The sequence below is a fragment of the Equus asinus genome, chromosome 12 (assembly GCF_041296235.1).
Source record: "Equus asinus isolate D_3611 breed Donkey chromosome 12, EquAss-T2T_v2, whole genome shotgun sequence".
Classification (NCBI taxonomy): Eukaryota; Metazoa; Chordata; class Mammalia; order Perissodactyla; family Equidae; genus Equus; species Equus asinus.
Window position 1 is genome coordinate 66984487 of NC_091801.1, and position 27662 is coordinate 67012148.

The 27662-nt window shown below is 38.5% G+C and overlaps 1 long non-coding RNA gene across 1 annotated transcript; it reads right to left on the reverse strand.

Annotated features, from left to right (window-relative positions):
* Nucleotides 1–386: 386 nt before the first annotated feature.
* LOC123275752 (uncharacterized) lies at nucleotides 387–21613 on the reverse strand. The gene is made up of 4 exons (XR_011493325.1): nucleotides 21425–21613; nucleotides 17706–17849; nucleotides 3052–3149; nucleotides 387–2187 (listed from the first exon to the last, which is right to left on the reverse strand). It is a non-coding gene; the product is annotated as an uncharacterized lncRNA (long non-coding RNA).
* Between the last annotated feature and the right edge of the window lie 6049 nt (nucleotides 21614–27662).

Genomic DNA, 27662 nt, shown 5'->3' on the forward strand with positions numbered 1-27662 from the left:
ATCCATACTTGCAATGCCTAATTCAAACCACCCGTTTGACAAAACTTCCCTGATTTTCCTAGCATAAAGTTCTCACTTTCATATGACACTTGCCATTTTAACTCTAATTTAGTTGTGTATTTGCCTCTACTAGACTGTAGGTTCCTCAGGACAATATATATAATGCCAAAAATATAATGCCTTGCTCAGGTTAGCCAGTCAATAACTACTGATAGAAAGGACTCATCCTTAGTGGAGTAGAAAGACGACCTGAATTATTTGAGTGCCATCTTCACCACTGATTAGGTGTGTGAACATGTGAGAACGACTGATTTTTCATCTATAAAATGTGAATAATTGCGTCTGTTTGACTTATTTCAGGGTTGTTATAAAAATGAAATAAAAATGAGGATATGAAAACCCTTTATTCATTGTGAATATATTACAGATTCACCTATTCAAAGGATTCTCCAGTTCATGTGATTCACAGAATTAAAGGCTATTTAATAAATCATCACCATTTTACAGATGAGAACAATGAGATCCAGGAAGAATTGACCCAAATAAACTACCATGCAGACTCCATGACTCCCCACTGGATGTTATGTTTCCTACATTTTCCCCTTTTGATCTAAATTTTCAAAAGTTTTAGTATCTAGTGAGGGACCTAGAGGTTTCTAAGCAACCAACTCGATTTTTTTTTTAATTTGGGTTAAATTTCAAGGTAAACATGGTTCATTCAAAATATGGCTTTAGTCTGATCACTGAAGTTGGGATACTCTGATAGCTGATTTTCCATATTAAGCATTTTGTGTCAACGTAGTGATGGAGGAAGGTTTCCTCTTGATCTGATTGTCTTCTGGATCATTTCTTTTTTCTCTCTTTATCTCTAATATCAACAGTTAGTTCTCATGGATCTCCACTGGTTTTCCTGGGGAACTCATTCCATATCCTTGAAATCCATTTGGGCAAACCCATATTCTATGACTCAACGAAAGCCAACCCTCCTTCCTCACAGGGTTTTTGTGACAACTAAATAACGTATATAATAATTCTGTTAAGAACGCTGTTTGATATGAAAATTCAGTTAAGTGCCAAATGAAGATTTGTTAGGGCCTGGTGGTCTTTATAGTCAAATGGTTTTGATTTGAATCCAGTATTCACTGTTTAGCAGCTGTTAGCCTTAGGCAAGTTAATCAACTGCCTATATCTCATTTTCCTCACCTTGAAATTAGAATTAGAAAAAAGAACCTAGTATATAATGTCTGGAAGACATATGTATAGTTTCTAGCATAGTTCTAGTTGTATAGCAGGGCCTTAATAAATAGCAACTGTTTTTAAAGTGCCACATACTACTGAGGGTCTTTTATCACTATGTCTATGCCTCTGCCTGCTAAGAACAGGAGGGATTCAGGCTTGCCCATTTATTGCTGTATCTGCATACATACATATGACTAATAAATGTCTGATGAATAATAAATGTTTGATGAACCAGTGGATGAATAAGCAACTGAGAGGATTCAGAAGAGAGGTCTCATCTAACTCTTAACCTAATCTTCACATTCGAAACTCAGTAGTCCTATGTGACTTTGTGTGACGATAGTCTGTAGACTGGGGCCATCCAAGGAAGAACCATGATCTAGTGCATATAAAAATTAAGCCCTTTTCTCTATTTTTTTTCTCATTTGCAGTATTTTTATACACATATTTTGTAATCTTAAATAAGCAACGACATAAGATGTAGTGACAATAAAGTAAACCAGCATGCACCTTTATGAAAGCGGAATGGCCAGGGCTGGTATCTGCATTGGGCTGGAAATGGTAGTTGTGCTGTGAGTGTTAAGAGCTGATTCAAAGGATTCTTGTTTTTCCATCTCTTAATGATGCCATCAACTTTTCTTCTTTCTACTTCCTGCCAACCTGAGTGACTCTCTAGTGCCAGCTAGTTGGATAATGAAGTATCAATTTATCTCATTTAAAACCACGAGGCTCAGCGTACTCTGCTCACACCTAGAGAGGGAATCATCCTCCTTCACCAGTTATATTGACTGTTGACCATTCAGGTTGGGGGGGATGAGTAGCATATTGACAATTCCAAGGTCTAACCACTCATAAACTCATCTAATATAGATAATATGTATCTGTTTTCCATAGCGAAGTTTTCATAGCTTGTCACATCAGTTGTCTCATATGATCTTCATAACAAACCTGTGGAAGAGATAGAAAAGGTATTACATCATTATCTTAGAGATAAAAGAACTGAGGTTCATAAGTAATACCATTTCAGAGTGGGAAACTTCATGGTCTCAGTAAAGCTTGGCCCTAATTTTATCTTTGAAATGAATTCATTCTTTGATGTTAGGTCTAGATTATCTCCTCTATAAAGGGATTAGCTGCTTAGGTGCTCTCTTGGTTTCCTTCCAGCTCTAAGAATCAATGTTCCTTAATTATCCCTAATGTGATTAGGGATAAAATGTGATGGTGGCAGAATTAGAACTTAGGTCTTCTGAGTCCTAATCTAGTCTTGCTATAGACAACTGCCAAAGGCCAACACGGAGAGAGTCCTGGGCATGTCTTCTGTGCCAGAAATCTCCAGACCTGGCTGCTCATCAGAGTTACCTGGCTTTGTTAAAAATACAAACTCTGGAGATCCTTCTCAAAGATTCTCACTGGGTAGATCTGGTTTCTCAGCTTGTTTTGGAACCTAGTGATCTAGGTCATGAAATAGAATCCTGAATTTATTGGTTCCATGGCCTTCTCTTGAAGCGGTGCCAACAAAGTAACCTGGCTGTCCTTTGACCCTGACGCAGACAATATAATGACTAAAACAGGATATACTGGGAATATGAAGGTGCACTCTTCAAATTCCATTTTTTTCTATGAAGTCTGACATCCAACTCACAGTTATTGTCTTTGTCCCATTTTAAGGCAGGGTCTTGTGGATGGAGAAAATAGGGTCAATGAACATGATATTTAAGACCTCAGAGCTATCTCTAGAGGAGGAAATTACACTGTATCACCTCCCCCAAGAATACCTTTCAGCAGGAATAAATTAATGTGGTTAGCCATTACCAAACAGTTGACTTTTAGACAATGATGATTCATCTCCTCATTTCTCCCACAGAGAGAATGTGAAGGGTGGCCTCATGTTTCCTGCTGTTAAGTGGGACCTAAGTGGAAGAGAAGAGGGATCATTGTTTCTGAGCTGATAATCAGCTAAAAAAAAAGGCACTTAACAAAGTCCAGAAGGGATAGCAACTGAGGTTTTCACTAGGCTCAAAAATGTTGTATGTTTCCAGGTCTTTACAGGTTATACACAATAATAGACAAAGCTTCAGGAAATGAGACGAACCAAAGCCAATCACATAGTATAAAATGTATGTAATATTTTTTCATATATTTACAATTATATCCCAATTTTATGTCATTTTTAGATTTTTTTTCCACAAAATAAGCTAAAAGTCCAAAATAGCACAGGTCTCAAAGTAACATTCTGCTTTGACAACTCATTGGAAGGAAATCAATAACATCCACTAACAGTGACCTTTGGGTCAGACCATCTACCCCACGAAGTGGCATCAAACAGTGGAAAGTCAGGCACGCCAGGTGTGACTGCTGACTTTGTGCTTGTATGTATGTCATCTTGGGCATAACCAGCAGCCACCTGAATTATGGTATTAAGCCTCCTAATGAGTGCCCTGATTTTGTTGTTGCCCTTAGGTCTAATCTTGGCACAGCAGCCAAAGAGATCTGGTCAAAATGCAGGGCAGATTGTGCCAATCTAATGGCATGACATTCTGTTTCCCTCAGAGTCAAAGCCAAAGTTCTTAAGACTGGCTTTCAATATCCCGCATGATCTGATGTCCCCATTGTTTCTTCTCTAACTTCATCTTGTACTCCCCCTTGTTCACTCTGCTCCAACCATACTGGCCTCTGTAGCATTCCCCAAACATACCCGGAAGCCTCCCAGCTTTGAGGTTTACAACTGCTATTCTGTCTGCCTGGATTGTTCCGTCCTCTGATAGCTATGTGGCTCATTCCTTATGTTCTTCAGGTCTTTACGTAAGTGTTGCTTCTCAGTGAAACACTTCTCAACCAGTCTTTTTAAAATCACAACCTTTCCCCACTACATGCTCTGTCTCATTCCTTGTAGATTTTTGTCCCCTTCTTATCTCTTATCACCATCCAACATGCTGTATATTACTATCTTGTTTATGACCTGTCTACCTGGTAGAGGTGAGCTTTATCAGAAGAGGACAGGGAATTGTGTTAGTTATATTCATTTATCAATTCTTAGTATCTAGAATGAATGCCTAGTACATGGTAAATTTTCAGTAAATATTTAGTAGATGAATGAGGGAGATAATGAATGAATCAAAGATACTAGGATTCTGTAAGACTCATTTCCTCATCTGTGAATTGGAAATAATACCCCTAGCACAGCCCTACACATCCTAGTTACCTAATTCATTGCAAATCTCTTCTTCTTTATATCCAGGCTCATACAAAATTGTTTTCTATCATCTATATCTCAAGGATAAAATTAAAAATAAATTTCTACCTATAGCACCAGCATTCTAATTCCACAATCCCACTATCAAGATTTTATTTTTGCAAATTAGTTTGACAAGTAGGCTATTTCTGGTTGTCTCATGCCCTTTTACAGAGTAAAGACCCAATAAATATTAGTTTCCTTTTTTCTTTCTCCCTTCATTTTTTATGCACATAAACACTGTCTCAGCCAATAGGTTCCTTTTAAAGATCCTTTGCTCATCTTGGTAAAACTTAAAATACCACAATTCAAATCCTAAGCAGAGATTCAATAAATGTTGGTTAGTTACGTATAAAAGATCAGGACCTTAATGACATTTTTCTCCTTCCAGAAATGCAGGTGGTTAGGATGCATTAGGCAACTGTTCCTAGGCATGAGTTATTTTCAGGGAAAGTGTGGACTGAACTAGAACAGCAACGATTTTGCCATAGACTCCTGCAGGTTGCTTATATCCCCAAGAGGCAGCGAACAAAGGCACAGCAGGCCCTGGGGCTGCTTTGGTTAGATTCTGCTTTCCACAGAGATCTTTTGGCGACCACATGCGTGCTTCAGTTTATTTATCTAAGCACTCCTCTGGTAGGGCCAGACCAGAGAAAAAAAGGGGGCTGCTGCCAGATGTGTTAAGGGAGGCAAGTGCCTGGAAAGCTGTGGGTTGGGTTTCAGCTGGTAATTATAAAATGCTAAGTATAATCAGGGCACTGTAGTTTTCCTTCCCAGACCACAGAGCCCTGGGGAAAAGGAAACTATAACAAATAAAGGTGCCCTCTCAGCACATGGGGAAGTATTCACAGATTTTCAGAGAATTTTTCATTCAAAAATCCAAACTAGAATTAGGTCACATTTGTGTGTGTGCATGTGTGTGTCCGTCCTACATAACAATGAGTGATGAAAGCAAAATAAGTAAAATCCCAAGCTTCAGGTCTGAGTGATATTATCCTCTGCTCAGTATGGGGTCTTCTTTCCTTTAGACCCAATATGGAAATTGTATAACAATGGCTGTAAACTTCCTCTCTGTGCTGCAATGAGGCTAAAGGCACAGAGAGAATAGACACAGAGGAGCCCTCGAGGAGAAAAATTTTCAAAGTATTATTAGTATAGACAGAAGCAATTGTCTGGGTGATACAGAGATATCAGATATTGGGAAATAGGGAATTATTAAAGGAAAAAAAGCCTCCTTGAGATGTGTGCAATTACAAATGAAGAACTAAAGACATGTAAAAATATTGGCAATGTGGTATTACAACAGAATTAGCACTTTTTGAATGCCTAACTACAATATGGTTGGCCTCGCATGAAGCCTTCTATATAATTATCTCAATTAATCACAATGGTAATCTTTTACGGTAGTTATTTTCCCATTTTATAGCTGATGAAATGAAGAACATAAAGGGCAGGTGACTTGGCCAATATAACAAAGCTACAGCTTATGAGAACTAACAACCTAGATTTGTCTGCTTCCAAAATGCACAATCCATGCTCTATGCTCTGTGGATTTACCAATTAACAAATCTGAACTTTGAACCATTTAAAAGCAGGAGACAGATAATTCTCTGAGGTTTGGTGCAAGAAAAGGCACATTTCAACCCAGACTAATAAAATGCTCCTGTGTGTGGAAGAAATGAGGTTTCTCAGCTAATCATAGTGATGTTCTTAGAATATCTTTTTGAGACCTTGGATTTGGGAGAAAATGGCATAGACTCATTTCTCCCTGTTCCTAGTTGCTAAGTGCAACTAAAAATGCCCAGAAATAATGCATCAAACAGCCATAGGGAAACTCTAAAGGGTAGAAAAAAGAAGGTGGACTGACTGGGGTTCCCAGGACTTGAGGAAAAGCACAATGGTCCAACATCTCCTGACTTTCCACCTGGTGGTGGAGGTTGGCACAGGCTTGGCATTTCCTGACCCTCCAACCAGCAGGAGAAGGTGGCTTAGGTAAAGCTTTCTTCCCCCAACAATACCAGCAGATCAAGTGAGAGCCTCATCAACACCAGCCAGCCTAAAGAGGAGGCCAAGGGAAATGACATCTCAGCCCCTCACCAGCAGCCTAGGGAGGTTCCTTCCTCACCCATGGGTAGCACCAGCAGGGACCAAACAGGAACCCCACCAGCACCAGGCAGCCTAGAGAAGAGCTTCCCACCACCACTGGCCCAGAGTCTTCCTCCCATCCTCAAACTAGTGGTACCAGGTCCAAGGAAGAACATTCTGTCCCCATAGGCAGCACCAGGGGAAATTAAGACAGAACCCAATGTCACCTAGAACAGAATAGCACTGCAAGGGCTCTGAAAACTAAATTGGAATTGGAACCACAGTCCATAGAAGTGGACCAGGAACTATGTGCTAAACCTAAACAGAGTGGCTGTCTATGAAGATAGAACATTTAAATAGGATCCAGAGTCTCCTAACATAAGATTCAAAATGTCCAGCATACAATTAAAATTCACTCCTTCTACCAAGAAACTGAAAAGTAACAACTTGAATTAGAAAAGACAATCAAGAGATTCTAACACTGAAACAAATAACGTGTTGGAAGTATTTGACAAGGATTTTAAAATGGCTATCATAAAAGTGCTTCAATGAACAATTTCAAATATTCTTGAAAAGAATTTTAAAAATAGAAAATCTCTTAAAAGAAGTAGGAGATATGAAAAAACCTAAATGGAATTTATGGAACTGAAAAATACAATGAAATAAGTTTAAAAATGTCCTGCCCCGTGGTGCAGTGGTTAAGTTTGCATGTTCTGCTTTGGTGGCCTGGAGTTTGCTGGTTCGAATCCCCAGGGCAGACCTGTGCACTGCTTGGCATGCCATGCTGTGGCAGGCGTCCCACATATAAAGTAGAGGAAGATGGGCATGGATGTTAGCTCAGGGCCCATCTTCCTCAGCAAAAAAAGAAGAGGATTGGCAGCAGATGTTAGCTCGGGGCTAATCTTCCTCACAGAAAAATTTCTTTCTGACTGGTTTGATAGTGGTATTAATATGACAAAACAAAAAATCTATAGACTTGAATATAGAACAATATAAATTACCTAATCTGAACATTGAAGAGAAAATCAGACTAAAAAAGAAAAGGAATAGAGTCTTAGGGATCTGTAGGAGAATAACAAGGATCTAATATCGATACCATCACTGTCCAGAAGAAGACAAAGAATGTAGGGCTGAAAATTTACTTGAAGAAATAATGACTAAAACTTTCCAAATTTGGCAAAAGATTTAAACCTACAGATTCAAGAAGCTGAGCTAACTACAAACAGGATAGACTCAAAGAATTCCTTACCAAGACTCATAATGAAACTTCTGAAAATCGAAGACAAAGAAAACAACCTTGAAAGTAGGTAGAGAAAAATGACTCTATAAGGTGACCAATGACGAGAATCCACAGACTTTTCATCTGAAAGCACTGTGAGCAGAAGTAAGTGGAACATTTTTCAGGTACTGAAAGAAAATAATTGTTGACATTGAATCCTATATTCACTTAGAATGTACTTTAAGTATGAAGAGGGGAAAAAAATTTCCCAGATGATGAAAAATGAAAAGAATTTGTTGCTAGTAGACTTAACTGTAAAGAATGGCTAAAAGAAGTTCTTCAAACAGAAAGAAAATGTTGACCGAAGAAAGCTTAGAACTTTAGATAGGACAGAAAAAAGGAATGAAAAAATAGGGGTAAATAAAATAAACTTTCTCCTCATGAGTTTCTTATGTCATATCTGATAGTTAAAGCAAAAATTATAACATATGATATGGTGTTCAAGGCACATAGAGGAAATAATTAAGACGATTACTTTTTTGTGTGTGTATGTGAGGAAGATTGGCCCTGAGCTAACGTCTGTGCCAGTCTTCCTCTATTTTATGTGAGATGCCACCACGGCATGGCTTGAGTAGCAGTGCTAGGTCCATGCCTGGGATCCAACCTGCGAACCCCCAGGCCAGGGAAGTAGAGTGCTCAAACCAATCTCTATGCTACCAGGCCGGCCTTGCCAATTACAGTTTTTTAAATGGGGAAGAGGAAGGGACCAAAATGGAAATAAGGTTTCGCTACACTGGAAGTAGTAAAACTTGAACGCTAATAGACTGTCATAATTTACAAATGTATATCATAATACGTAGAGCAATGACTAAGAAAACGATACAAAGAAATATACTCAAAAAAGGCTAAATAAATCAAAGTAGGATTCTAAATAATGTTCTTGTAACCCACAAGAGTCAATACAAGAGTGAGAAACAGAGGGAACAAATAGAAAACAAAAAATAAAATGGCAGACTTAAGCCCTAACATATCAACAATTACTTTAAATGAAAATGGTCTAAATGTACCAACAAAAAAACAGAGCTTGACAAGAGTGGATAAAACAAAAGAAAACTATTTAGTCCAGGTGATATTGACTGAATGTTTGTGTCCTAGCCAAAATTCATAAAAGCCCTAACCTCGAAAGCAATAGTATTAGGAGGTGGGGCCTTTGGGAGGTAATGAGGTTTAGATGAGGTAGTGAGGGTTGAGTCCCCATGATGGGATTAGTGTCCCTACAGGAAGAGGAAGAGACACCAGAGCTTCCTGTCTCTGCCACATGAGCTTATAAGGATGCTGTGAGAAGGTGGACATCTGCAAGCCAGAAAGAGGTCATCGTCAAGAAGCAAATCTGTGGGCTCCTTGATATTGGATTTCCCAGCCTCCAGAACTGTGAGAAATAAATGTCTATTGTTTTAGCCAGCGGGTCTATGGTATTCTGTTATAGCAGCCTCAGTTAAGATACCAACTATATTCTGTCTATAAGAAATCCGCTTCAAATATAACATGAGTAGGTTGGAATTAAAAGGATGGAAAATGATCTATTACACAAACATTAAAAATAGCTGGAATGACTGTATTGATATCAGATAAAATAGGCTTTAGAGGAAAAACAATTATGAGGGACAAAGAAGGACATTACATAATGACTGACTTCAAGCAAGAAATCTTCCCATATTTACAGTGATAATATTTCTAAAATGAAATATATAGGACTTTTGCTTTGTTATACACCAGAGAAGTCCTATCACAGAGTTCTTTATACAGCCTAGATTCTTTCACAAATATTACTAGCATTATCATTTTTTTCTAATTACCCAATTAATACCAAAAAATGCAAAAATCCAGTAAAATAGAAAAGTAATCCAAAGACCTAGAGGCAGGGCAGTCTTTTGCGTGTTTGAAAACAGAAATTAAGCCTATATGGCAGGAGGGAAGTTATTTAGAGGGAGAGTAGGAGATAAGTTTAGAGAGAAAGGCTGAAGCAAGACCATACGGGACCTCATAGGCCACGACAAGGAGTTGGGCTTTTTATTCCAAAGGCAATGTGAAGTCATGGGAGTATTTTAAGTAGAGTAGTGATATTATAAGTTTTATGATCCTGTAACTGTTGGGGAGAAATAGAATTTGAGTATAGCTTTGAGCATGGTGAGTTTGAGAGAAATGTGGAACATGCAGATGGAGATGCCCACTTCTTCAAACAGGTCAAGAACAAAGGTGACAGTTGGACTTATAGATTTGCGAGTCATCAGCATAGAGTTGGCATCCAAGGGAACCAAAAGAAGACAAAAGAAGTGTTTTGGAAGAGATAAAAACTACAAGAAAAAATCCCAGGGAACACCAATATGGAAAGCGAGGGAGAGAGAGAGGATATGAAGAGAGTCCCCAGTTGCATACCGTTTACATCTGGATTTATTTCTAGACTGAGCATCTGTCCCATAATCTTGTATCTTTTCCTATCCTGATGAAATTGATTGGGAAGTATTTTGATCTCTGGAGTATTTTATTTAACATAGGTTTCTTAAACACTTTTATCATATAAAAAGTAGTACTGATGCTAGATAAGAGGAAGGGAAGAGGGCTTGAAACTTCCAGAGTTGTTTGATTTGTGTCATTATGTAGCTAAAAGAACAAACTAGCCACAGGTCATTTAATCTGGACTTCTATCTCTCACATGTCTAATTGATAGCAATCAACTTTATCTTCAAATCTGCTTAATTACCAATTGGAATGTCTAATCATTGTTCCTACTTAAAAGGTTTATTATACCTGAGATTTTTGAGCCAATATGTTTATGGTAAGCTACAAGTTTGGTGATATTCCAAATTACCTGTTCTGAATTTCTTTCCACAATTACCACAAAATCAACCAAAGAAAGGACACATTTCAATAACCCCTTTCATCTCATATCTTGTTTTCAAATCATTGCATCTCACTTTGGGTTATGGTGAGGCAGACTATCCCCCTCTTTCTATCTCCATGCTTCCATCCACCTATCTCTTGTTTATCATATTGATCATAATTTTGAACTTACATCCACTATTGAATAAAAAAAAAGACTGAAAGTTTAGAGGAAAAAGTGCAAAGGCAAAGAAAGTAAAATCAATAGCCCCAGCAAAAGTTTTCCTATTTTAGGAATAGATTAGGATATTTAGTGAGCAAATACTTAGTTTGAAGTTTCTCTTAAAAAGAAGCTGACTTGAATATTGAGCTGATACATATGCTGTGAGTAATATCTTCTAACCTGAATGAGGAAAACTCTGACTTATAGACAAATACATTTGTAACAGGAGAGACTTGAATTTGGCTTTGGAAAGGTGACTCGGCAGGTCAGAGCCCACTATGAAGAGTACATAAAAACCTGCCAGGAGACAGGGAGAAGGGTGACCTGCCACAGCCACGCAAACTTCACATCGCAGAGTGTCTGACTCTTAGCTCCGCCCACAGTTTACTTCTCTGAGTGGGTTTAATGTTAGCACTATTAGGTTGTTCCCTTCGGCACTACCTTAAAATTGAAAGCAGATATTTTTTAAATCCTCTACAACAAAATAAAGAAAGGTGACAAGAAACAAGCTAGAAGGTTCAAACAGTAGACTGGCTCCCACTCTCTCACTCCTCTTTGTGTTGAAGGTTTATGAGACAAGGTTTGGATCCTAGTTCTAACTATGTGGTCCTTGATCTGACAACTCGCTTTATTCATTTACAGCATATGAAACTACTTGCACCTTGTAAGATTTCAGATAATTGATGTAAAGCATCTGGTACATAAGAAGTGGGCAAAGATATTTATAATCATTATTTATCTTGAAGTCTTACCAATCTCTTTAAGACCAAGAACAGCTGTACATTTCTAAATCTCACAAAAGAATCTGATTGCAAAGTTTTCCAATCTGAAAGACTTTTAAGATTTTATTTTTTTCCTTCCCAAAGCCCCCCAGTACTTAGTTGTATATTCTTCGTTGTGGGCCCTTCTAGTTGTGGCATGTGGGACGCTTCCTCAGCGTGGCTTGATGAGCAGTGCCATGTCCGCGCCCAGGATTCGAACCAACGAAACACTGGACCGCCTGCAGCGGAGCGGGCGAACCTAACCACTCGGCCACAGAGCCAGCCCCCTGAAAGACTTTTAAAGAAGAGGAGAAAAAGCAGTGGCCTGGGATCCAGGAGTCATGGTTTACACTACTTATGCCGTGAACTTGGACAAAACCCCTCCCTATTCTGGAATCCAGCTTCATCAAGCATAAAATGTGTTTATTTGCAAATGCTTTAGTTGTCTCTATTACTCCACATTCAAGAACAGTTCAGCTTAGCCATGGTAATAACAGTAGTAGTAATAATAATAATAATGGTGCTTACTACGTCTGACAGTATTCTAAGCTCTTTATACATATTAACTGATGTAATATACTAAACCTAAGCAATAAATACTATTATTATTATTCTCATATTTTACAGAAAAGGAACTGAGACACAGAGAGGTTAAGCTATTGTCCTGATGTCACCACACACAGTAAATTACAGAAGGAGGATTCACATTCCAGTCGCTAAGTGCCGTGCATACTGTGTGTTATGCGATGGGTGCATTTGACCAACTCCGCCACTGAAATTTTTGGAGAGGAAATTAGGAATCTTAACAGAAGTCTTTATGGGTGAAAAGAGAAAGGTCTCAAAACAATAACCTAGAACTAGAGATGTCTACTCCAGTTCTCCAAGCATTAGTGTATGCACACCATTTAGGGGTTTTGGCAGTCTGGAGTAATTCCAAATTTGTGCCCATGGAACAAAAAAGGGTAGTTTGACAATGATGGCATGCTTAATATGCATGGAGATTTCTTGCATATTTTACATTTATTCCTCACCCCAGTCCTATCCATTCTCACACAACACATGTAATCTGAGTTTTCTTCCTGATTCAGCTTGTGCACACCTGGTTAATACTGCATCTGTGACAGGCGAGCAACTTGGATGTGATCTTTTCCTTATATGTTGTTCCATTTTGGTTTTTACTTTATTCTTATTTAACAAATTTTGCCCCAAGCAATCAGAAGAGAAAGAACCGTAAAGAGAAGGGAAGGGGTATATGATTTGGGCAATCATTTCCTCCTTGGTTTCAAAGTCCTAATTCATCTCCTGGATTATTATACCAAATTCTGCCAGGACAGAACAGGGAATGTACGTGTGAGGGCGGTGGCCAGAGAGGGGACAGGACTGAAATATCTCACTTGTCCTTTTTTAACAATATTTTAAATTATTTTTTGTAATGTGACAAACACTGTCTTAGTAATGGAGACTCTGCAATAAACAGCACAAACCTTAATTTCTGGTTCTTGATTCATGCATTTCTGACCATGGGTAAGCTGCCATCTGTTCACAGACCCAATATTACCTTTTCTGAATCCCTATTTCTTCATGTGGCTTGTCTGCTTAGGAGTTATGTCCAAATCAGTAGTATACGAAATTTCCCTTGCTCATTATCCCCTAATGGAGTTGTTGAAAATGCACAAGTGGAGCTGTATTACTTTTAACTAAAAGGAAAATGCATTGCAGTAGAAACACCGTGTGAATCAGAGAAGAGGCCCAGCTTATTTGGGCTTTAGTTCCTCAGTGTCCTGCTTCACAATGTCTTTTTCTTCTCGGTTATCTCAATGATTGTTGAATTTGTCATCCTCTGTAATGAACGTAACCAAAAAAATGGGAGTTCAGAACCTGACGCTGGGAGGACAAGGTTACATATATATATCTCCTTAATCCCTAACCCCCCAAATCCAAGTCTCTTGACTGGGGTTTATAATTCTTGAAAAGTGGGGCTCGCTTTTTAAAGCGATCCCTGAACACGTGTGTTACTGCTCCACATTGGCAAATCGAGGTTACTCTATCTTCTAGCAAGGTTGTAGATGAGCGTTGAAACTGTCACTACAGAAAATGAAAGGCGACCAAGGCAAGATTCCTAGAAGAAATGACTGTTGGACGAGCATTGTGTTTTATCCTAAATTTAGTTTAACACATTACTCGTTAAGTGGACTTCATTTTCCAGCAGTAACGTGCCAGAATAAAGAAGCACATACCGCATAACCCCTTAAAATAAGCGGTCCCTCATGTTTGCAAACACTTCCTTCCCCACTGCCACCAGCCCCTTGTGCCTTTAACACAATCCATTGGCTTCTAAACTGTTCATAGGATTGAGTCTACAACATTCAGCGTGGCCTGCAAAGTCCCTGCCTACGCTGGCTCTTTCCTGTCCCTCCAGAGGCAGCGACTCATCCACCAAATTGCAGATATACTGACTTTCTCTTTGTTCATCCAACGCTCAAAACCGTTTCTCTCTTTAGGGCTCTTGGGTGTGTTGTTTCCTATCTTTGGCATATTCTCACCCACCCCCACATAAAACTAGACCTTTGCCTGGTTAACTCCACTAACTCTTAATAGCCTGTGAAGTAAGTATTACTCGCTGGGCTTCAGGAGACAAAAGCCCAGAGAGGCATAACAACAAGCCAACGGGCAGGAACGCAAGGAACAGGGGGCAGTCGGTACTGGGACTCAGTTCTCCGATTCATTAGCCTCTTTTCTTTTTACCAAACACTGTCTCCCTTTCCAACACTCATATTCAAAAGTCTGAAAGAGTAATGAATATTTTTGTTTATTAAGGCTGTTTATCGAACATTAGAAATCTGATTTTAGAGCGTGATACTCCCGTTGTTTTTGTGCTGACTTGACGCGCTACAGACTCGAAGTCTGAACGCTGAGCTGAGGCCTCATGGTGGTTTGGCAGTCCTTCCATTGTCCCTTGATGATTCCAGCTCACACTGCGCTCTCTTTCTCTGGGCTCCAGTCTCTACTCTTTGGCAATTAATCATGCTTTGTCTTGCAACATCTTTTGAATCTCTGTCTGGTATTATTTAACTCTTACATTGTTATTAAATTCTGATTCTTCCAACTAGGCTATAAGCTCCTTGAGGTTAAGGGAGAATATTTTACAAATAATTGCCCATCATTATCACTTGGATGCACATCACAGCATATTCACTTCTTCAACAGGCATCCTCGTGTTCGCTTTCCACAACAGTTCTGTGAGAAGGCAACATCGTTATTCTATCAGGTGAGGAAATAGAGTACGGAGAAATAACTGACTTGCCTACAATACCCTCATTTTTAGGAGCCCAAGCAGGTCTTTGTAATTCTGATTTAAAGTTTTTTATTCTTATTTTTCCCACCACGACAAGCTGCCTTTCATGTATTTCCATAGTGCCTAGCACAGGGTCTTACATACAATAGACACTTAATAATTATTTGCAGATTGACTTTAGAGTTTAAAGGAAACCAAATAAAGTAAGAGTGATTAGGGTCTGGATCTGCATGACAAACATCTGTCTGAAAGGTAAATAAATGAACTCACTGCTGCCGGGATTTTTCCAAAATGTTAATGTTCAGTGTTGTGGAAACAAATCCTTTTGTCTGAACGAACTGAGATTTTACCTTGTTTTCTTGAATATTTATAGCTTTAAGGGCAGAATACAGCTCAAATCTTGCAAAAACTGGAAAATGCATGTGTGAATTAAAGTGACTTTTAGAGGTTTCGATTGTTCAGGACCATGCATGACTCTGTGATGGTTGTAAAGGAGTAAACAACTCTCCTTGGCCTTCAGTTCATGGCCAGTGAAGGAGGAGCGTGGAGTCTGTCTGGGAAATCAGGAACATGTGGTGGCTCATGATCCTGGGCAAATAGGGTAACAATAATAGTCATTTTTCATTTTCCAGCTCTTAGTGTCTAGAAGACTTTGGGGAATTTAACAAAATATACATAAAGCCCAATTCTGAAAACAAAGCAACAGATCCCCTGGCCTTAACAAAGCAGGGCCTTAGGGAAAATAATAATAAACGCTTTCTTTCCTTTGCCACCAAGGCTACAAACCATCAGCAGTGACACTGGGAACAAAGAAATCAGAGATTATAGAAGGGGAAATGGTGAAACTAGATAGGAAATCAAGAAGAAAATAAATGTATGTGACCTCTCTAGGAACGGCTTCTAGATGGAGGTATATTATAAGTTGGACATAAAATACCAGTCACCCTCGACCCCTCACACACACATGCAATATCCACACACCTCCATCACCATCTACAGGAAAATATCTCTCAGAGATAAACCAGCCACTTCAACATAAAGAGGAGGAAACCCGCTGTCTGTTACGGCGACAGGAACAGATACCTGACTCGCTTAATAAGTGATATATGTCTTAATAATTGAAAGATGCTTGCAATGTATTATTAAAAAAGCAGATTATAATCAATATGTACATTTTGTTCCACTTTTTCTACAATAGTGTGGATATACATGTGCGAAAACATATGCATATTAAGAATGCATTAAAATATGAATAATTCTTTTTTTCCATTTTTGCTGGTGAAAAGATGGACATTTTTTAATTCCATTCTTTAATTCCACTCCATGCTTACCTGAATTTGATATTTGTCCTCAATGACCATTTATTGCTTCTCTCGTAAAAATGAATGTTATTAAAAATCTAGAAATACCAGTAGTTAATGGCAAACACTCATACAGAAATTCAAAGAAACTTGTGCGCGATCACCGTATAGGAATTGGGGCTATGACGAATTGGGGGCATTCAGTTTCATGACTGAAGAAGGATGTCTACTTTGAAGAAAGGATATATTACCATATATCTCAGTATCTCTTTCCACGATGTACACCCCCATTTCCGCTCAGAGCTTCCTGTCAGATCTTGGCTCGAAATGTACCATCTATTTGACTTGCACAGTTTATTTACTCTTTCTTTGACTATATTTCCCCATGTGCAAAATGGAGCTACTAATGATGGCACCTTACCTCACTGAGCTTTTTGAGTATTAACTGGGCAAGTCCATGTAAAATGATTGGCAAGGCGCATGGCAAATTATAATCACTCATTAAGTGTGAGCTAATACCATCGTGATTGTCATAATCTGCAACCTCATCGTCAGCACTGTTACTTTTTCCAGAAAGGACCTTGGTTTTGTGTATCTAGCCTGTATGTCCCCTCTGCTCTCCAAATACATATATCTCAACAACCCTTCAACATCCTGTTCTTGAGCATATCGATAGTCCTAAAAACTGAACATTTCAGACACAGCACTTACAAGTTTCTCTTCCTAAAACTAAGCCTCATGTAGTTGTCCCCATTTCTGTGAATGATAATCCTATCCATCCAGTTGTACTGGCAAGAAACTTAGAAGACATCTTTATACTCCTCTTTCTATCCAATCTATATCAATTTTTTAAACCAAGTCTTACCAGTTTTCACCATTGAAATATCCCTCAATTCTACCCACCCCACTCCATTTTGCTATCACCAGTCTAGATCATTCTAACACCATCTCTCATGTGGACTATTACAGGGAATTCTCAACTTGTTCCTCACATTCATTGTATCCTCTCCCCAATGGATTTCTTCTCTTTAGGCAGGGTGATAACTTAAAAATGCATATATGATCATTTTATCTCTATGCTCAAAACCATTCCGTGACTACCCACTACTTTAATGGATAGTGATCAAAATCCTCAACAGAGATGTGCACCTAGGCCCTGCTTACTTTTCCAGCCTCAATTCATACCATCATAACCCATGCTTGTGTCCTGGTCACTTGGGCTTTATTCACACTGGCATTTTGTTAGTCTTTCTGTCCTGACCTGCTCCCTCTTGTTGTAAGTTATTTGTTACATTCTTCCTCTCCCCAATCTCCTCACACTGCCCCAGTTAATTCTTTATTCTCCACCCTTCCCACCTAAATACTCAGCAGATGCACTTTCTTTTATTTCAAGGATAAAATAAAAGCAAAAAGATGGGCAATCCCTCTTCTTTCTTGTAGCCAGATATGACAACTTGCCCCAATCTGTACCTGAAATCCTTTATTTCCTTCCTGTTGCGATGTGTTTTAGACCAAATTCACCAGTGCTCTGCTCTTTTAACTTTCTCTGGAAATTTCATATGATTGTCCCATTTTATTCAGCACCATCAATATTCTGCACTTGCTGTAGTTTGCCTGTTGAAGAATAAATAATAAATGATACATCATTTCTTTCTTTTTAAGAACATTTCCTTCTGATGAATTGTGACTAGCAGCCATCCGAGTGGAGAGACTTTCCCAGGTTCCTGCATTACAGCCAAGTCAAGTGAGCCATGTCATCACCAAGAAGTGAAAAAAAAAACAAACAGACCCTTTGTGCCAAGGACATCTCAAATACCATGGGGGCTGAGGAGATGTGGTTTGGACCATACAGATGAGGGGAAATGAGACCCGAGAGTTTCAAAGAAAGTTGAAGTGGCAACAGTATCTCCATCTAAGCTTTTAAACATAGACCCTAGAGTTCAGTTACTTCAAGGGACCCATGATGTGCAAAAGATACTATAATTGTTCTCATTACTAGTCAGGATGCTTTGGTATCAAATGCCAAATACACCTCAAGATTCTCTTTTGCAGAGACTAAGAACATCATTGTTAGTTTACATATCTGGGAAGAAGACCAAGGTGAGGTCACAAAAATTGGAGGAGAAAGTGTAAAACTCAAAACTTAAAGAACTGGAACCTAACATTGAAAAACACCTACTACTCTCCCTCATCTTTGCTTTCTTTGCTTTCTGACCTCATTCTTTCCTACTGCAGACAGATTTTCTCCATGTGGCAGGATATATGGCTACTGGCATCCTCCTCTTAGCAGCCCTGGTAGAAAGTAAGAACATAAGCAGAATCTATCTCAGTCTCAGAGAAGAATTACCAGCCCAGTTCTCCTTGCTTTGGAATAATTGCTGTTGCCAGGAACAGCTGATGCCATAACTGGGCCAAGCCTGGGCCGTGAACATAGGGAAGAAAATGGATATAAAGCTAGCTTGGCAGATTCAAAAAAGAAATCACCAACAACCACAGGCTACTCTATTCTACACGACCTAAAGAATTATGATTGAAAAACAGGCTAGAAACTGGAGAGAATAAGATTTCAGCACAATACTATGTTAAATGTCTTTTTTTAAATAGTCAAATCTGGGTAAAGATGTTGAAATTAGTTACTTTGTAAAGCAGTGAGTTGCCCATCTCTAAAGGTGTTCAAACAGAGGCTGCAAGATAAGTTCACAGTGACGTTTCGAGGACATTTTTCAATTGTGTTTGCTTGAGCCTAGTGAGATATGGAGAAGGCACTCAGGATTTGCACAAAGACAGCAGCAAGGGAGAACCCGCCCCTCACTGCAATTCAACCAAGGCATTCCGGTTTGATCTATTTCACATGATGGACTTCCATGTCAGATTTTAAGAGTGATTTGTTAACTAAAGATTAAAAACTTGAAATCCACTGTAGTATCTGTGGTAGATGCTCCTTAGATAGCAGGTAAGATAAGATGGCCTTTAAACTCTGAGATGACCTATAACTGTGTATAAGAAGAGATGAGGAAAGATTATTAAAGCTCATTTTAATGATAAAGTTCTATGATTTTACAAGCCTTTTGGGATGAGGTGCTTCAGCTGTGGGGCACTCGAAGTACTAACATGAGTTTCAGAGTCTAGCTAGGTTTGAGAGGTCAACAAATTAACCTACTAGAGTCATTCCCATGTTAAGTTCTCATGAAGCTAGTCAAAGCATGCTCCGATAATAAGTCAGGGTCAGTGTTTCTTTCACATGTTGTGGGTCCACATTCTAATGGGACCCAAATCAAACTGTTAAATTTAAACAATTTTTTAAGAAGGCAGGACAGAGATGATATGCTGTTCTCATGTATTTCCAAAATATGATTCATTCTCTTTGTCATCTCCTCTAAGGACGGTGGCAGAAGAGAGCTTTGGTTATGCATTTTGCAGATAAAGAAACTGAGTTAATTGACTTGTCTGAAATTTCATAGGTAGTTAAATCTCCTATGGTTTAGTTTGTTCACTGTTTTTCTGATTTTACTAAAGAAGATTGGCCCTTGAGTTAGGGAAAGAAGTATGAGAATGGAAAGAGAAAATGATTCAGCTGGCAGGTAGAACTGGGAATACTGAAAGTCCATAAGCTCAGGGATCGCAGAAAAAGAAGACCTGTTCAATTCCCTTCATTGACTCAACTAACATTTATCAAGAGTCTTGTCTGTATCAGACACTCTGCTAGAGGCTGGGGTACAAACAGGGATAAGATGGGCTTTTGCTTCTAGTAAATCATCTTGTGGGGGAGAGATGCCAAACATAAAAATAGATAACGTTTTATCACATTCAAGCTTTTGTGGGGAAATCATGGGGCAGAAAGACAATTTATATAAGCAGAAGCTTGAAATAGATGCAAATATATTTATTTGTGCTAGTAAACATACTTGTTATTTCTAAAGGCAAACTGTGGTAATGTGAAACAATAGGACTGTAAATAGAATGCTCTGAGAACATAGAGGAGAGACTTTTTTCTCCTGGAAGGTCTGTGGAAAATTCTCAGAAGCAGCAGCATCGCCAATTAACCTGGAAGGAGGAACAGGATTTTGCTGTATCATTTAAGAATGATCTTAATGGTAGGAATTTCTGACACACTGCCATCTCGGTGTAGACGATATTTGATATTTCCCACAGTTGGGTCAGTAAGATCTCTCAACTCACACTGACTCTGCTAGCTCATGGATTCGGGCATCAGTAGAGCACTTTAAAATGGCACTGCAAATTATTCACATATCTATTAAGACTCTGCTGCCAAGCACCTTGATTGTTTTCTCACATGCAATGTTTTTCACGTCTTCCAGAGTATATTGGGATTGACTCTTTGGCTGTGTGTGTGTGCGTGTGTGTGTATGCATGTATGTGTGTCTGTGTGTATGTTGGAAAGAGTAGTTATGGTTAGGAGCTAAAAGTATGCATGTTAAATAGTAGAGCTTTTCCTTTATTCATTAAATATACATTTATTGAATATTTACTATGTGCCAGGTATCATGCAAGATGCTTGAAAATATGAAGAGGAATAAAATAACCTTCCATCTCTAATAGCAAGTAGCTCTTTTTAGCTCTCTCTCTCTCTGTCTATGTATATGATTATATATATGTCTATGTATAATATATACATTTGGTTTTTTGTATATATATGATTGTGGGATTACGTGTGCCTATATACACACATACATATATATAAATGTGTATATATACATTTTTTTCCTGATCGTTGTTCCTTTAAGTTGTGAATAGACAATTTCCCCAATCACTTGACCCTAGAGATGGTTCTCGTGGTATGCTAGTAGATTTGGTCTCTTGAATTTAAAAATTTCTTTTTTGTAGCGCTTTCTGATTTCCAGATTTCCATGGTGGAAATATTTCCACTGTAGTCAATTTCCACCTTCCATCTTGGTGTCATTGAACACAGAGTTGGGACAAAATTTATATAGTCAGCTCCTGCTGGATGTTACAAACTGGTTCCAGCACCCCACTAGATGACCCTGACAAGGATTGAGACTTAGAACCAAGAAGGAAGAAATAAAGAAGCCCCCTTTAAAAATTATGTCACAGAACAGGAAAGAAATTGGAGCCAAAATTACGACCATAATAAGAGAGACATATGAAAACACATTTTTAAAAGAACAATTAGAACTTTTGCCTTCTCTGCTTAAAATATCATTACTTACCAATGATCTTAGGCTAAAGTCCAAAATGTGTACCAAGGCCTCCGTGTGTCCACATCACCTGTGATCCATCCCTCTTCCTCATTGCACTTCCTTAGCTTCTTACAGTTCCGCAAAAATTACATCTGCTCTTTTATGCCATAAGCCTGTGCATGAGCCGCTGCTTCTGCCTGGAATGCTCTCTTGTTCTCCTCCCTGCCCTCGGGATATCCAGCAACTCATAGTCATTTTTGGCTTTCAGATAAAATGTCTCTTCCTAAGAGAAGATTTCTGAGCCTTCCTCTCTCCATTAGGTCATGTCTCCTGTTATATGCTCTCATAGGATACTCTCAGTTTTCCCAGTAGCGCTGATAGCTACTCTAATTAAGCAATTAGCTGTGAGTCTGTCTCCCCTTCTAAAATGTAAGTTGACAGGAACTGTGTCCATCCTGTTCTCTGTCAAATCCCCAGCACTCAGCACAGTCTTAAAGCCTATTAATTCCATTAATAATTGATGGAGGAATGGAGCAACGAGTGAAAAAGCAGGAATTTGTTAAAGTCTCAAAATGACCAGTAGAGATTCTCAAACAATGCTAACAATTGTCTCCCATTCCAACTTTCCCTTTAAAACAAACAGTTTGTTTTGCAGTTATTCTGCCATACACTGGTTAGGGGAAGGTAAGACTCCAAACCTAAAATAGTCATTTTGGCTCTGTGTTCAGCTCGGAGGGAAAGCAAGTAAAACAGACAACTAACCTAGCCTTTGGGGAGCATAGCTGTGACTAGCACATATTTTATTTTTTAATTATTTTCCATTTCTAAGAGTCTTTCATCCACTGGTCCTGCAGTGGTTTGCCGGGTGATATCATCTTTCCCTGTGGATTCCGCCCATACTTGTCTCATCAAATCAATCAGCTCACTAGAAAGGAGGTCTTAACTGCCTGAGAACTTTTTACCAGCGCTCTGTTTACTGCTCCACATCAAGAAAGAGGGTCTCTCACTACAGGGCTTGTGTTGGAGCTGGTGTGGAAGGGAAGGTGGGGGGAGACATCCGAAGTACAGTAGGTTCTTTGAAAGTTGTAAAGACTTCTAGGGAACCCCGAGTCCTCTCAGGCCCCCAGCCCAAGTCCTCAGGCAGTTTTCATGGCTGTAGGTCAAAACAAGGAAATACGGAATTCTCTAGGCAGGACATCAAGAGGGTTTTGGGTTTCACACGAGCGCTTGAGCACCATCTCCCTCAGCACATGTGGATTTCCACACACTTCAGTTCCACACCCTCGGAGGCAAACTGAAATGTTTTTCCACTTGAAATGTTTTTTCTATTAACCTCTTCCTCTCCTCCCCTTCTAATCTGACATTTCCTTCCCAGGTTGAGTTTCTCCTATAGGTTTAGTATTTAGATTTTGAATTTCTAGTGTTGACTGTCCAGATGCAATTTTGCCCTCCTTCAGCTTTGTTTCAAAGCTGTCTCCTATTTCCCCACCTACAGGGGGTTTCTTCAGGCCACGTGCTGTTCCCTGCCCCTCCTTGTCTTTACAACTTCTTCAGTCCACTTCCTGTCTCTCTGATTTCATTCGCCCTTCTTGCATTACTGCTTGAGAGCCACGCCTTTCTGGAGTGGGGAGTGTAGTTTTGATTAGAAAGTTCTGTTTTCCCTCTGGTCTTCACATACTGGTTTTCAGTATCCCAGTCAACCTGTCTTTACTGTCTTCCTCTGGCCACGGTTTGCCTCGTTAGAGTGTAATGATCTCATCTTCTCTTTAATGACTTGACCCCATTTCTTTCCCTGAACCATATTACGTTATGGGTGACATTATTTATGTTTTCCTTTTTGCCCCTGTGACATGCTTTAGGCTGTCCATTTTCCCATGTCCTGGGTCAGTAAGCACAGGTCATGTGCTTAGCACTTCCTAAGTTAATTCTTTCTTTTGAAATGACCCCTCATAGGGTTCTACAGAAACCCTCAAATCTACATCTATCGACGTCACAAAGACAGTTTTGCCAAGGATATCAACTAGGTTGGAAAATCTTGGATTTGGAATCAAATTCTTACTTTTAGCTGAAAAAGGAAAATAGACTGTTGAGTCTTCCCCTCAGTAAACGGGGGTGAGGGGGGGCGGGGAGAAAGGAACTTGCTTGCTGCTTATGGGAAGGCAGATTAGGGCAATAGGGAGAAAAGGAGCCTTGAAGCGGAGACCTGGTTTTATAATGCCATCTTGGGTCCACGCCTGAGTGATTTCTTCAGTCCCGAAGCTCATGCTGTGTTTTGTTTTTCGTCTGAAGGATAGATCTAATAATATTTTCCCGGTTGACACAGAACTAATCAAATAAGACTTGTATACTTAAAAAATGTTTAGAAACAGCAAGATAGTAAAAGTAGAGGGTAGTGTTTAAGAGCATGGGCTTCTGAGTCATACTTGTTTGCTAAAATTTAGGTCTTGACCTTGAACAAACTATTCAACATCTATAAACCTTGATTTCTTTATCTAGAAAATTGCATAACAAATTTTCACTTCACAGATTTGTTATAAGGGATAAATAAAATAATTATACTAAAACATTTAAAAGAGCATTCCATGGAATGTGCTTAATAAGCATTGGTGTTATTACTCTTACCAATATCCTGTATCTCAATAACTTCTAAAGCAGCCTAAGAGAGTGGAATTACATGCAATTATATTTGTTTACATGTTCACTTCTCTCAATTCGCTTTGGATTCCTTACAACAGATATCATGTCTTCACTTTCTCTCCTTAGTACAAACCATGGGGCACGAGCCATAGAAACTCAATAAAGATGTGTACATTGTAGAAGGAGGTTGGTGACAATATCAGTGTCATTGTATCTGAGACTCTTCTAGCATAATAGCTGGACAATTTCAAGCCCTCTCCTTCATTTGTCAGAATCCGAAGAAGCTCATCTCAGGCTCTGAGCCACACAGTTGAGCATCCCTTTCTACCATTTGGAGGGTTCTGTCCTGTTACTCTGCTCTCCCTCCTCATTTTTTCTATAAATTCCAATAAAAATGCTAACGACAAAAGAAATTCACAGTCATTCTAAAGTTCTAATTCAGGTATTAAAAAAGTTAAAATTAAAGTTATTAATTATTACTATTGCATTACATAATTATTACTAATACAACACTATTGTTAAATAGTCTTGATAATCTGGTTTGTACTTTTCTAGATGGTTCTTTGTATGCAGAAATGTATACCTACATATCCCATATAGAATTTTTTGTTTTGTTTTAAAAATGGTATCATACCATAAATATTATGCTTGCTTTTCTCAATTATATTGATAAATAATTTCATGAAAATACACAATTTGAAGAACATCGTTTATATTGGGGATTTAGGTTATTTTCTTTTTGTTCCACATTTCAAATTAATATCTATATATTGCTATCTCTTGTTTCACCAAGTCTAAATATTAACTATTTATATCTTACTAAAAAAGATGAAGATTTTAATTCTTCTCCTTTCTTTCTTGCCATTCCACCAATATACATATTTTGAAATATTGGTTAAATTTGTATTCCATATTTTTGATACTATGACTGTGTAAACATTTGTTTTTCACTGCTGAACCAAGTAGTCCCTAGGATAACATTTATTTTTCCCCTTAACAGCTTCTCAAATTCCCTCTACCTAGTTTAATTATTGCATAATTTTCTCATTGTGTGAACATTTGGCTAAATCTTCCAACATTTGAGATAAGCTCTATAAAATGTCTTGCAATAGAAGTTTTCACGAAGTTCAAACCAGCTATATAATCTACCAGTTCCATTTTCCTAGAGGTATCTTTTGGAGTCCTTTTATCTTTTCCAATTTGAATCTGGTTTTGTCTATGCCAGCCATACTGCTGTTGTTCCGGAATTTTCCGTCACCAGTATCCTAGGAATTGCTTTCACTTTGAATTTGTTTTGGTTTGCTTGTTTCTAGGTCCTCCTCCCTCTTTTCTTGATTTACTTGCTTAATATGTTGACACACTTCTTAGAGTAGATTGTTGAGAAAGAGTTCAAGGAGGTAATATTTTCGATATTTCACTGTTCTGAAAAAAAATTTTTTTTCTGAGGAAGATTAGCCCTGAGCTAACATTTGCTGTCAATCCTCCTCCTTTTGCTGAGGAAGACAGGCCCTGAGCTCACATCCATGCCCATCTTCCTCTCCTTTATATGTGGGATCCTACCACAGCATGGCTTGCCAAGTGGTGCCATGTCTGCACCTGGGATCCGAAGTGGTGAACCCCAGGCCGCGGAAGCGGAACTTGCACGCTTAACCACTCCGCTACCCGGCCTGCCCCTGAGAATGTTTTCATTCTACCTTTACTCTTAATTGGTAGTTTGAATGGGTACAGACATCTAGATGGTATTTATTTCACTCAGAATTTCAAAAGTGTTGGTCCATTATCTTTCAACTTCCATAATCATTCATACAATGCTCTTTTTACACAAGATTCTCTTTATGTAAATTTTAGACCCTTTGGATGTGACAAAATCTTATTTAGCTCCTCTCTGGAAGCTTTTGGAATGTCTTTTTTAACCTTGGTTTTTGAAATTTCCCAATTAGTTGCCCTCATCTGTGCCTTTTAAAATTTTACTTTGTTTTGAGTTTAGCAGCTCTTTTATCTTGGAGACTTATGGCCTTCATTTGTTAGATATTTTAGTTTTGTATTTGGTAATTTTCTCCATACTATCATTTAGGCAATTTGTTTCGTTGATGCTTATTAGCTGTCCTTTGGAATTTCATAGATCGATCTTCTAATATATTCATTTTTTAATTTATTATTCATTTTTTATTCTCTTTTCTGACACATTTTCTCAGTTATTTCTTTTGATCCTTTTACTAATTTTGAAAAAAAATCTATTATATTTTTTCATCAGGAGTTAATTTTATCAGAGTTCTTGTTTACTCCTAGTATCTTTTTCTTGTTTCATTGATAGAATCTTTTTTATGTTGTTGAGATATGAGCTGCCATCTAAAAATACTTATGAATTCTTTCTACTTTTTTGCTTGTTGTTCTCTATATTTCATGTTGAAAACTTTCCTCCAAAATGTTGTGCTTTGAGCCCTTAAAAAGCAGACACTTACTTTTGAGTCTTTAAAAAGTGGAAACTCAATGAGCGGGCTGAGCTTAGACATTAGTACACAATCAAATGGGCAGCTGACGTTTTTTTCAAATTTCAGAATAAACATTTCTCTTCTACAGGGCAGTTTAGGATCTTTAGAGAAGGAAGGATGTCAATCTCCTTTGAGTAAGGTACAGGGAGGGGATCGGAGGTCTTGCCTTTCAGGTTCTTTCTTTTGACTTCATCCTCCTGTTTTCCACTGGGAATCTTACTACTTACACTTTTCTGAGCTCTGTGTCCTCACTCAAGAGCTTCTCTATTTCGCTTTTTCCAGAATGTGTCTCCATTCTCCTATGGAGAGAGACAAGGGGTAGTCATTTGTCTGCATAGGATAGGAATGAAAATGACCCTTTCCCAGACTTTCAAACAATCCACGTGTATTTAGCCCAGTTTCTTCACCACCACCTTCTTCATGCCTTCTGCCTCTGTTCCCTGAGCTTGGAGTGGTTTCTGTGGTGCGATCAGCTTGCTTCTCACTGGTATCCTACTCTGTTCCTACTTTTTCCGCTGGACTGTCATTTCCCTTTCACCCTTTCAAATTCTGCTGAATCACATGTGATTCCGAATAATAGATACTTCAGTTTCATTGAACACTAAAGATACCTTCTGTTCTCTTGCTAGTCTTAGGGGAGAGAAGTGCAGGAACATTTCTGGTGATTTTAAGTAATTTTGACGAGTTCTAGATTTGCCATCGCCTTGAGATGTAACTCCCTTCATTATCATATAGCCTTTATGTCTTAAAATAGATGATTTGACAATTTTCACTCCTGTTCATCTTGCTGTGGTTGAAGCAAGGAAAGGCCATCAGCTTGAGGATTTCTTCCATTGGACCTTGACGGCTTTAATAACTTAATTTCATAACTGATGTTACAATCATTTTAGTTGATTCATCTCCTCACTACTTCTCTCTCACATCTCCTTTGGTGGAAAATAAGAGAATAAATAAACAAATAAATAGTGCAAAAGTCATGAGCAATATATTATGACCATGAAGCAATAAAAAAAACTCAAGTAAAACTAAAATGTGTTCATATTTTGCAACACTTAAGTTTGCTAAGACTTTCTCTTACTACACGATTCTTAATGTTTCCCACCACATTAATATTATAAATAAATTAATGACATTTTATA